Genomic DNA, 14,392 nt, shown 5'->3' on the forward strand with positions numbered 1-14,392 from the left:
TTCCTGATCAAAGACTTGTCACGTGAAGCAATTAATATATCATCAACATAAAGTAACAAGTATATGAAAGATCCATCTGGAATTTTTTTGAAATAAATACAGTCATCAAATTGACTCCTACAATAACCTTGCCCAATCGTAAAGGAATCAAACCTCTTGTACCACTGTCTAGGAGCTTGTTTAAGGCCATATAAATATTTCTTCAATCGACAGACAAGATGCTCATTTTCAGGAACAATAAATCTCTCAAGTTGTTTCATGTAAATTTCTCCTTCTAGCTCTCCATGTAGAAAAGTTGTCTTTATATCAAGTTGCTCTAACTCCAAATCAAATAAAGTAACAAAAGCAAGCAGCACACGAATGGAAGTATGACGAACAACATGTGAAAATATCTCATTAAAGTCAATACCTTCCTTTTGATTAAAGCCTTTACCAACTAGTCGTGCTTTACATCTTGGATCTTAAACCCCGGGAATGCCGTCTTTCTTCTTATAGACCCATTTACATCTCAATGGTCATTTGCCTTTGGGAAACTCTGTCAAAGCACAAGTATCATTCTTATGAAGACTTTCAATTTCTTCATTCATAGCCACTAGCCACTATGAAGAATCATCACAAGAAACAGCTTCTGCATAACTGGCAGGTTCAACATCATCATTTACCTCTTGTGCAACTGTCAATGCATAAACAATTAAATTATCATCATCAATGTATCTAGCTGACATTTTAATTAGTCTTCTGGTTCTGTCTCGGGAAATAAAATAATCATCTTCCTGCTGATAAATAGGAGAAGTGGTACTATCATCATTATCAACATAATGATCATTAATGCTAGATTGATTTGTAGAGGAAGATGGAACATGAACATTAGGAGCTGCAGACTTCATTATCAACTTCACCTTCTCGCTAGTACCCTGCAGATTACATGTACTAGTAGAAGAAGGCACAACATATTATTTTCTAGAAGATAATAATGCATCCTCATTAAAAATCACATCTCTGCTAAGAATTAAATTTCGTGACTTTGAATCAGAATACCATAAACGATATCCTTTAGACTTAGATGTGTAACCAAGAAATATGCACTTAACAGCTCTTGGAGCTAATTTACCATCATTAACATGTGCATAAGCAGGACAACCAAAGATTCTTAAATTAGAATAATCAACAGGATCACCTGACCAAATTTCTTTTGGGATTTTGAAGTCAAGTGTTGAATGTGGAGAACGATTGACCAAGTAGCAAGCAATAGATGTTGCTTTAGCCCAAAATTCACGCTAATGTCATAACCCAGTATTTGAGAGCATACAATGAGCTCTCTCAAGTAGAGTCTTGTTCATCTGTTCTGCAACACCATTTTGCTAGGGATTCCTTGGAATGGTTTTGTGTCTAGCAATACTATTATTTGTGTAGAACTCATTAAAGTCACCATTGTAGAACTCTAATCCATTGTTTGTTCTGACCTTCTTCACTTTCTTCCTTGTTTGGGTTTCAACAAGATTTTTCCACTTCTTAATAGTGGAGAAGGTCTCATTTTTATGTTGCGGAAAATAAACTCAAACTTTGCGAGAAAAATCATCAATGATGGTCATCATATAGCGGTATCCTCCATGAGAAGGAACTTTTGAAGGCCCCCAATGGTCAGAATGAATATAATCAAAAATACTTTTGGTACGATGAGTTGTAGTGGAGAAACTATTTTTTTTTTTGTTTTCCAAAACTCAATGTTTGCAAAACTCCACCTTATTGATGCCATGTTTACCAAGATGACCTTGCTTACTTAGAAGATGCATGCCTTTTTCACTCATATGGCCTAGACACATTGCCATAATTTGGTGATATCGTTATCAGACATAGAAGAAGGTACACCTGCTGAACCCGTCACAACAGATCCTTGCAAGACATATAAACTACCAATTCGGTTAGCTTTTAATAATACCTGAGCACCTTTTAATACATTTATAACTCCACCTTCAGTTGAATACCTACACCCAAGAGACTCTAGGGTGCCAAGAGAAGTCAAGTTCTGCTTCAAATTTGGAATATAGCGGACATTAGTTAAAGTTCTGACAACACCATTTTGAGTTTTGATCTGAACTGTACCTATTCCTACAACTTTGCATTGGGTATCATTGCCCATCAAAACAACACCAGTATCAACATGTTCAAAGGTGGTGAAAAAGTCCTTATAAGGACACATATGAAAAGTACATCCAGAATCAAGAATCCATTATGTTTTACTCATCTTATTAGAAGAGACAACAAATAAAAGAATATCACCATCAGAATTGGCTTCAATATTAGTAGCTTCAGGGGATTGTTGAAGTTTTCCTTTCTCTTGTTTTTCGTGTTTTTTCTTCAAGATAAAAACAACTAGGAATATCATGCTCTGGTTTCTTGCAATAGCGACAAGTTTTGTTGGATTTGCATCCCCTGGATTTGGATCTGAACTTTTTATAACCAGTACTCCCCTTTTCTTGAGTTCTACCTCAAACACTTAAGCCCTCACCCTTGTCCATAAAGTTAACTTCAAGATCAATTTTTTCTTTAGACAATAAATTAGATTTAACATCTTCAAAGGATAAGGTATCATTGTTTCCATACAACATAATTTCTTTGAAGTGTTTATAGGTAGAAGGTAAAGAAACAACCAACAAAATAACTTTGTATTCATCTTCGATATTAATATCAATATTTTGCAGATCCATAATAATAGAATTAAACTCATCAAGATGAGTTTGAATCGAAGTACCTTCAACCATACGAATGATATATAATCGTTCTTTGAGACGAAGCTTGTTTGCGAGGCTCTTGGTCATATGTAAACTTTCTAACTTTAGCCACAAAGCCGCGACAATTTCTTCATTTTCAACTTTAGAAGAACCTCCTTCGACAAAGAAAGTTGGATTGTTGAAAGCGCCTTTTCATCCAACTCGTCCCATTGATCATTGGTCATGGAAGTTGATTTCTTTGACTTCCCATCTAAAGCTTTCTTTAATCCGCTCTGGATAAGAAGGATCCTCATTTGGACTCGCCAAATAGAAAAACTAATCATGCAATCAAACTTCTCAATGTCAAATTTTGTAGACATTTTGAAATTCTTAATTATGTAATAGCACTGATGCCACTTGTTAGGGATAGAGTGTTAAGCGGAAGCACAAGATCGGATCAATTTGGAACAAATGAGAAGCAAATAAAGGAGCAAGAAAATAACACACAAGATTTAACATGGAAAACCCCCCTCAATGTGAGAGATAAAAAACCATGGGCGCTCACGAGCAAAGTTTCACTACGTAAAAAGGAGAGTAAAACAAATCCAATTATAGTAATGAGGACAGAGAACAATATTCACTCACAAATACTCTCTCAAATGGAACAAGAATTCTCACCAAAATACACTTGAACAAGGGGGCTCACTATTTTGGAGAAGAGACCACTCTTTGTATGTAAGTATTGGTGTTGAATTTGTGATGCTTGTGTTATCCAATGTACTTCATGGTGCTGCCTTTTATAGGCAGTGAAGTGTTTAATCTTAGCAACTAAGATTGAAAGGATTTCTTAGCAAGTAAGTTTGACAAAGCTCGCAAAGGAAGTCTTGTAAAACAAGTCTTCAAATAACTTATGAAGTAAGAGAGCCACGCATCTAACAGAGTACATAAAAATAAAAAAAAATACATAATTAACAAAGATAACAGGATTAGGGACTTGCTTTTCCTTGAGTCTTTCATTATATCTAAGGCTAATTATGAATGAAATATATACATCCTTGTTAATAACAAATTCTCTATCATAGCAATTATCAATTCCTTGACTAATCACTCTTTTTAAGTGTAACAGATAAACATGAACGAAGTTGTGAAAATTAAGTCAACGGAACCCTCTCATAAGAAAGGTTCTTGAAGTTGAGTATCATAAGCAACCATTGAAGCTAACACATCTAACCACATTAAAGTTAATGAAAAACATCAAAGGCACTTGATATAGGGACAAAGATTATATGTCTTCCATGATGTCTCATTCTTTGTCTCATACTAATCATATGTTGCCACATAAATAAATAAATAAAATTAATAATAAAAAATAATATTCTAATTGGCTTGTGATATAGAATGATGCATAATTTAAGATAGATAATCTATGTCCATGCATAGACAATTTTAAAATCAATTATGGAGTAACCTTGTTTGAGAGCCACTGAACAAATAATTGAGTCGGAGTCATAGACCACTTTGAGAAAGACAAGAAGCAAATGGGAGGTAAAGTAACAAGAGTGTAAAGTTAGAGTTAGATCTTGCCCATCTCAAATATTAATTAGTTAGTGCTATTGTGATGGGGGAGCACATTTATGTCCCACGTTTTGTATCATTATATGTATCATTAATTTTGATTTATTGAAAAAATTATTTTAAGTTAAATTATAATTATTAAATATTTTTCTGGTCAATCATATATCCTGATATATAGAGTGATATAAACTAGTGGAACAACAGATATAGTTCCTGTGATGTGTGGACCGGATGATTTATAAAAAAATATAGTTAGTTTGTGTATGCTTAAAAAAATGATGACCTAAATCTTCTTTTTGACAAAATTGTTTACTTAGAAGCCGAACATGTACCTTTCCTTGTTAGTTAGTTATATTGTAGTTTTTTCTCAAACAAAAACCTTTGCTAATAAATCCAACCCAAAATGAAATGGATGTTTGAGATGGTTGACTTTATAAAGAAATACATTTCTTATATACTCTTTATCTCAAAATAAATTCAGAATTTTTTAATAGTCTTCTCTATATTTTGATATTATCTTTTTTGGGATGAATATAATAAAACAATGTCAAAATATTTGTTGTCCTACTCTGTATCACTTGTACACTATTTAGTGTGCCACTCTTTTTTATTGATAAAAACTTATTAATTTACAACATATTTAGGCATTATTCAGTAATATGGACTTTTTAGTTTTTGAAGTAGTTTGTCATTCATTAGACAAAAATTGAAAGAAGCTCATATTTTAAAAAAAAAATGTAATTTATAACATTTGAAAGCTAACTTTTAGAAATCATCTTTACGTAGCTTTCCAAAAACTATAAAAACTATGGTTAATATATCCTTTTAAAATTTACCCAATTACATTAATTACACCACACAAATATAACTACTACTAATTAAACAAATAAATAATTATACATTAATAATTATTGGAAATGCATACTAATAATTTTATCAAATTACATAGATAATTGAATAAATAAATAATTATAAAATTACTCATATTAATTATTTAATTATATATGTATTTAAATAAATATATATTAATTAATTAATAAATATTTTAAGTCATTTATAGTCTTTTAACAAATTCTATTGTTCCACAACTAGTATATCAAACAATTCTAGTTGTCAGGTCATAGTTATACACTATAAAAAAGTTATTAATAAATGTTTGATAAGTGAATTTATTTTAATAAATACTAGCTTATATAATAAAATACTTGAATAACTAGTTATCTTATCAACTAATTTTACCAAGCCTTTCTAATTCATCATTATCTTATACAATCTTTTTTTTCCTTTGTTATGAAATTTCACTTTACACCTAACTCATTAACCAATGAAGCCACCCAATGATCAAATAAGTGCCTAAAAAACTAGATATATACTCTCTTATCCTAATAAAGTAAGGAAGACACACTAGTGGCATAAACCTTGTGACACATGTCCCACACTCTCCACATAAATCATTTATTGATTTATTGAGACCAAATTGCATCATTCTCTTCCTCTCTTCTTCCTATTAACAATGCTTTCTTTGGGTAGAGGAGTTTTTGGTTTATCAACAGTGCTACAAGGTTTAGAAAGAACACAATATCAGCTTCAGACACCGTCAATGTTTTAGTGAAAATGAAGTCAAATGGGAATACCCTTTTTGACACAACCTTTGATGATTCATACTCATTTGACTCATTGATCTTCAAGGATTAGTATCTAGAGAATTCTACCAAGTTGCCCAAAAATGCTTCTTTGTATGGCTTGGGAGAGAACACAGCCACGTGGGGCTAAATTGCATGCAAAGGAACCTTAACAATGATCTATATGGGTCACACCCTGTGTCCATGGACCTCAGAAACGAAGGTGGTAAAGCTTATGCACACGGTGTTCTGTTGCTCAATATCAATGGAATGGATTTGTTTCACTTCTTTGCAGAACCTACACCTTAAGTGTTGTTGATCGATACACTTCCTTTGTTGGCAGACCAGCTGGAATGACTTTTTTTTATAGGCTTTTGGTATAGTTAACTTTCCACTCTCTTCTTGCATTTATATTTATTATGTATTTAGATTTTACATCTTGTTCTTGGGTGCCCCTATATAGACATCTTGTTCTTGGGTGCCCCTATATATACTATATGTCAATATTATAAATGTAGAAAATATCAATTGGGAAAACTAATTCTTAACAAGTAATAGACATATAGTTAATTAAGATCATTTCATATCCTTGTTGTGCACAAGGTATTTGAGAGTGCTATCAAACATGTCTTACAATTAGTATTTTTTTTACCATATATCTAATAGTGTTTGTGTTTGTGAGAATCATGTATTTTTAATATTAATGGATTGGGTAGCAAAACTTTTTGTCATGTAATTCCACTGTAGAATTTGCTTTAAAGCCAAATTCTTTTCTTATGGTTTTTCTCCTCCCTCATTATTTTGTTTTCACTACTTCAACTGCTTACTAACATGTAGATTAAATGATATGAGCTTGTAGCATTACATCCTTATGCTTTACTTTAAGGATTCAATTTAAAATGGAGCCCATCTTCTATTCTTCACTCCCAAATATGCCATAATTTTCTTTTTGTATGAAAATAACTTGTATTAAGAAAACTATTTGACAAATATTGACCCTTACTACTATATGGTACTATAGGATTCCACCAATGTAAATGGGGCTATCACAATTTATTTGTCATAGAAGATGTTGAGAATTACCAAAATGCCATAAATATTACTTGATATGATATGGATGGGTACAAGGACTTCACACTCAAAACAATCAACTATCCTCGTTCGAACCTTCTGAATTTCCTAATCTGGATATACAACATTGGCATGAAATACATTGTTATCATTGATTTAGGCATTGATGGTAACTCAATTTATTGTGTCTATCAAAGGGGTATGGTTAAGGACGATTTCATCAACTATAATGGCGCACCTATCTTGCCTCAAGTTTGGCTAGGAGCAGCCTGATTTTCTCAATGTTGGGGCAACGAGATACGTCACTTCCACAAACTTGTCCTTGTTGATGGCCTATGGATTATAAGTCGTATGTTGTTACGACTTAAGCACATGAGGAAAACTCCATTCAAAAAATTAGTTTACTAAGTGGAAGAGTCTCATGACTAGACTACTACCGTGAAGTTATACTACTTAATATGAGACTCTTGACCTAAAGCTCAAATCAAAATGAGTTCAATGTGAAAAAATAACTCATCAAACTCTAATTTGTTTTGAATTCAAGCTAATTTCAATTGAGCTCAAGAGATTCTCATACTAGTTGTGTTCAAAATATATAAAAAGACAGTGAGAAAGAATAATGAATGATAACATGTCATGATAGGCGATAAAGGCTAGTTTTCATATCTGTCTCATTACATTGTAACTTCTCACTTCGCCAAAATGAGAAAGGGTAACAACGACAACACTTTCCATATACCATGTTCACATGACATTTGTGTTGTCACCTAACATGTGTCGAACAATATATGGTTAATATGGCGTCAAGGGGTCCATATCAGCGCTATTGGTGAGAAATGGAAGCAACGACTTCAAAGTTGCGTACAAGGTCACTTACTAATTTTGAAAAACGCATATGATTCATCCCTATATAACACTATATCTTTTGTTCTTTTTTGTTTTTAATTATTCTGAAGGTATTTATAATAATAGTAATTACCTTTCCTTTCTTCCAAAACTTTTTGATTTGTAAGACTATACATGTTTTTAAGGAAGTTAATAAATAATGTAAAATTTTAAATACAATTTGACTAAATAAGCTCATTTAATAATTGGAAATTAAAGTATATCATAAGTGTTCAGATCATCATATTTTATACAGTCTTTTTATGATATATCAACTACTTAATCAACTCAAATGAATGAAATTTCATTAATACATGATTAAAACTTTGTAAATGGTCGAGTCTTACCTCTAAAGTGTTTTATGGGCTTAATCTGGAGAAATAATTGTAAAATGATAAGTTTTGGAAAAAAAAGTATAAATACACCGTGAGTTGTCCGAATAAAATTGCGATAACTCTTTCGTTCAGTGTTAGATCAAGCTAAATTTTGGGTATGGTGTTCCTAACCAGTGAATATTCAATGTGAACGGTCGTATCGTTGAAATGAGCAAAATTCACTACGATGAGCACAAGTTTTTGCGCTTAGTGCAAATACCAATGAAAATCAGCATTTTACCATTGTTTCGTATGCGCTTGGTACACCTACTTGCGCTCCGCGAAATCGGTGGTGCTATGAGCACACTGAGGTGCGCCCAAGTTGATGCGCTGAAACATTGCTCTATATGTGCACCCAGCGCACATGAAGTGCATTGAGCACCGGAAATAGCATCTGAACACTATTTAAGAACTTCCAACTCGACCCAAATGAGATAAACTTTGTAATACTTATTTTCGAAGATTTAGGGAGTTTAACTCACTTAGATCGTGTGAACTAAGTGTAAGCACTACATGAGTTAATCTATGCTCATTTGTGAGTGGTTCTACCACCCATGATTTGTGTATTAACCATATCTTTCTTACATTGTGTGAACATGAGTAGTTAAATACTTCTTTATTGGGAATGAATGTAATACAAGCTTGATGTATACCACTAATTTATTTATATGAAATTCTTGAAGTTTTGATTATAGTTGAGTTGTTGTATGTGCATAATGTTTGCTTTAATTTTGACAAACTTATTGCATGAATTTAGAATAGAATGTTTAGTATGGTATTTGCATAATTCTAAAGTTGCATAACTCAATAATTGATATATTTTCTAGGCATAGATTTCTATCAAATTGTCATCTCATGCGTGTTACTTATTAGTATCTAGACGTATAACTAATTTTGTAATTTTATAACTCACAAACTGAATAAAATGTGTTAATAGACATATGATAACCTCTTAACTCTATACTTATTTGTGACAACGAAGTAATTACATACTACTGTTTGTCGGTTATCAATATAAATATGTAGAGTTTCTAAAACTGTATAAGGTGGAAAAGTTAGAAAATAAAATAATTTGAAACATGGAGAAAATATATTTACGTTTATTATATTGTTGAGATAAAAATAATAGTAAAATTAATTGGAAGAAAAAATTACGAATTAAAAACATAACTTTCCTATAAATAAAAAAATCCAATGATTTTGTTGATTTTTTTCTAAATACAGACACTTATAAGAAATGAAGAAGACTCCTTTTTCCGGCACCCACCCTCCACAAAGGTCAAACATTATCATATAATGTTCATTCATATGTAGCCTCATATTCATGTCACATGACTGATTCAATTATGTATCATGTCAGTTGTCCATGGTACTGTGGCTTACAATCAGCCCACAAAAAACATATTATATTAATATTTATTCAAAATTAGTATAAAAATTTATACATTTGTTATTCATTTGTTTATTTTTTAAAATGGTGTTTGAATATGAATAATTGATAATATAATGACAGTGTATAAAACATATATATTATTAGCTCATACATTTTCCTGTACTTACAAAATTGTAATATTTATTTACTGTTAATGTAAAGATTTATACACCGTCACTACTTATTTATATTTTTTTAAGAGTTAAAAAAATGAATGATAAATGATAAACCAAGACTATATAAAACTTTTATATTGTTGGACATTTTAGGCAATCTTACTCTGCAGACACGCTCGCCTCACGTGATCTTCTTAAAAGATTAAAAGAGTATCAATATTCTACTAAGAGAATTCGTTCTCCAAGATACAAATTTGTGTGAGTTGATAAAATCACAAATTTGAGCGAGTTGATAAAATCAGAAATTTGTGTGAGTTGATAAAATCGTATTGAATGTGTGTGAAACCGCGATGATACGATGCTGGATGGTTGAATTATAGGCCGAGTTAGTGTGCACTTATTTCAGGAAAAATGAATGTGATACTAACCTCCACGTTCACCACATCATTTTGTGGTGATAAACTAGAGCACTAAGCACCACTTGTGACATATTCTTCCCCACATGTAAATAGTACTCAGTAATAACTAGTCATAGTTAATTAGTTATCATCACACCAACAAGTCTCTCTAAATATTAAAATTTCACCGGAAAATCCCACAAAACCTTTATCAACTTTATGTTTGTTCAAGTAGTTACTATTAATTATTTTTTTATTTTTAATTACCCCTTAAATTTTATTAGTTAGTGAAATTAGTTCATATGTACAATGACAGATATGAGATGAGGGGTGCAAGTTGTAATAAATATAGTATTATTAAATTCAGTGCATAATAGATTGATTCAATTTGGCTATTTTCTGCATAATACTGGTAATTTGGTCTATCTAAGCAATTTGGTTGAATGAATCAATTTAATTTTTTTTGTAAAATAACATCAAAACAACATCATTTGAAGAAAAATAATATTTTATTTTCAACTTATTTATGTTTATATTTGTCATTGATGGAATTTAGTTTGTCATTTTTTAACTTATATTGTAGCAAAATATAATTTGTTTAATTGAGGTTTAAACTTATTTGCTCACTTTCATTGCAATCAAATTGTAAAAATTATGTTATTTTATGATGTTTTCAACTTATTTGTAATATTTTATTATCGTAAAACAATTTTTTTTTGTTTTTTAATTAGTATTTGTATAATCACAATATTTTCACAATTGAAGTATAAAATTATTAAATAATAATATTAGATAGTATTATAAAACTCTAATAAATTTTTAAGTTACATCTATTTAACTAGTCTAACTAATGACTTACTAATTTCATCATTGACCCAATAATTGACCAAGTTGATAACTAATTAAGTGATATAAAATTTTACATAGTAACTGAGTGATATTAGTATAATTTTATATAACCAAAAGGAACAACAAATATTAACTATAAAAATATTATATCATAGAAGAAAAGTTTGAGGGCGTATATATGCACACCTTGGGACATGAGTGCCTCCGTCTCTGCCGGTGTAAATATGTTGTTAAATTATTAGTATGTCAATGAAGAAATTATTATAATCACTCATAATAGTAGCAATGTAACAATGCATATTAGTTGACATTGATATCGGGAAGAAACCGTCATTAAAATATAAAATTAATTCAAAATTATATGACAAGTAAAATTGAGACTTAAAAGTTGTTAATGTACTATATTGGTATAAAAATAATAATAACAATCTAAAACTCGAGTTTAAAATAAAATGTATGGTATTATTTTTCATTACTATTAATTTAATATTATCTTCATGCATAGACCAATTTTATTAACAATTAAAATTTTAGGGTTAATTAGGAAGAAAAAATAGTTATTTTGATTTCTGACAAAAAAAATATAAATTTTAGAGTGTTATTAAATATTTTTCCATAATTTCACGCATAAAAAATAATTATCATAGTTAATTACTTTCACACATAGAATAAAATTATAAATTTATAATTACTAGTCATCATGCAAATTTTATGGAAAATTGCTTCAATTAAAATAGTATTGAAAACTATAAAAAGATTTAAATTTAAGATAAAAAATGTTGACCTTTTTAATTATAATTGATACGAGAAAAAGTACTGACTAGTCATAGTATGTGTTCCCACTTATCGGTGAAATAGATGTGAGTATTATCAACCTTAGTTAGTATGAGTTCCCACTGGTGAAATAGATGTGAGTATTGTCAACTTAATTGGTCATAAACTTAATTAATTCATTAATTGAATAAAAAACACATAAATAGTGATAAACGTACTTTAGCTTGGGGGACAATATTTTTCTTATCCTTCTCTTTTTCCTTGAAAACCAAAGAATGGAAAAATAATTTTCCTACTTTTTCTCTTTCATTCATTTTCATTCCTCTCACTTTAACCATAATCAAACATACTCTAAGACTATGTTTGGTTTATGGAAAATAAGAGGAAAAAAAGTAATGGAAAATGTCATTTTCCATCATTTGATTCCAATCACTAAATAGAAGGGAAACAAAGAATATGCATGGATCCCAAAAAAAAATTCCTCTCTAGTTTATGACAAAAATGGAGAAATGAATTAAAAGAACAATATTTTAGGTGAAAATAGATACAATTGAATGAACTTCTTTCTTTATATTAATTTTAATTTTGTTGTTTATAAACTCACAATATTGTGTATGCTCAATAAAAAAAAGAATGAAATGAAAATAAAAAAGCATAATTAATTAAAATTACAAACAAAATGACAAATAATAAATAAACTACCAACGGACGTTGGTTCAAGTGGTACATGTTTGATTCCCCTTAAGCAATAACCCGGGTTCGAGTCTTGTGGATGGAAAAAATGCCCGTTGGGAGAGTTAGCCCCACTTACCTGTGGATGTGCCCGGCTCGGACAGGATTGCCTCCAGTGCGAGGATACCTGTGGGAAACCAAAAAAAAAATAAATAAATAAACTATAAATACAAAATGCAAATATGTGAACGTGATATGATTAGAAATATAAAAGTGATTATCAAATGTGTGTTAAGATTTCTTGAGATGCATTAGTGAAAAGAAAATATAGGATATTAATGATTTTCATTGAATTTTATAATGAAAAATTGTTATATTAAACTTTATAATTTATATATTACCTAAAAATATTAATCAATATATCACAAAACCATTTTTTATTTATGTAATTTTCAACAATAAATTATAGTTTTTAGAAACTACACATACTACATAATTATACATATATAAATAATGAGAGCATTTATGTCATTTTAGATATTATATATATATATATTTTTGCATTTTCAATCATATCAAACAACAAAACTATATTCTCATTTTCTAGTATTTATATTTCCTTCAACTCTATTTTGTTTTACTTTCTTTCGTTAAAATTTTTTCTCCCTAACCAAACATAGTGTAAATGATCATAATACAATCATCAAAATTATAACTAAACACTCACTTTTAAGGATGCTTATGTAATTTTGTAAACATAACTTTCTTCTCCTCTTACATTTTACACAACCAAACAAGTGCAGACAAAAAAAATATTTTTCTTTCCTTCCTTTTTCATTTTAACGAGACAATTAATTTTTCACTTCACTCTCTACTTTTTTTCATTCTATCATCTTTCTTTCTTTTTTCTTCCCTTCCATTTTTTTTGGAACCAAACATAACCTTCCCATTTATTTTTACTTAGCACTTGGAGACCAAGATTTCATAAATATTAAAAGCATTGAGTAATTTCCAATTCTGGCCAATGTTGGCGACACAAAAGGCTTCATCTGCCACCTAACTGGGTATTACTTTTTCTGCACTCTCTTATGCATGCATAATGCAATTTATATTTACCACCATTAGATCATTATAATCGAGTTAGACTGGTAATTGTGAGATTCACGAATATGGAAAAATTAGATTCATATATTTCTGACATGTGTGTGTATGGTATGATATGCATGCATGATAACAATGATTCATGCAAGTGTGTGGGAGCAATGTATATCGCATACCTCTAAGCCACTTCATATTTAAGAACGTATTTAAATGAAAACTGTATAATTGATATAAATTTGACATGTTTTACTTACTCGATCCTTTAAATGCTTATTTTTAAGAGCTTATAAAAACGTGAATGGCTCATGTTAAAATGGTAGTAGGCATGGATAAGAGAGATTCTTGATGAACAAGAAAGAATGAGAAAATGTAATTGAATTGAATTGAATTCCAAAGTTACATTGAATCATCTATATAAAGGGAAGAAAACACTAACTACCATAACCAAATTAACTAACCGACTAACAAAAGCTCAACTATTTTAACATTCCCCCACAAGCTGGAATGTACCAAGCATTCCAAGTTTGAAATAATTGTATTGAATATGATGATATACTCTAATAGCTCCTCTTGCTGGTGAGCGAATTTTCGTCTCCCAGTCTTGAAATCTGAACGTGAAGCAATACTGACGCTTAACCACCATTTGGCAAAAGCAATTTCATCCGATGTTTAACCATCTATTTGACAGAAGCAAACCAATCATAACAGATGAAAGAGAGAAAGAGATGGACCTTAATCTTGATCCTTATATGTTGCTTTAATGAGGAAAAAAAATTACACACTATAATGTTGTGTGTTTAATGAGAGAGGGA

The sequence above is a fragment of the Lupinus angustifolius genome, chromosome LG04 (assembly GCF_001865875.1).
Source record: "Lupinus angustifolius cultivar Tanjil chromosome LG04, LupAngTanjil_v1.0, whole genome shotgun sequence".
In the NCBI taxonomy this organism is placed as follows: domain Eukaryota; kingdom Viridiplantae; phylum Streptophyta; class Magnoliopsida; order Fabales; family Fabaceae; genus Lupinus; species Lupinus angustifolius.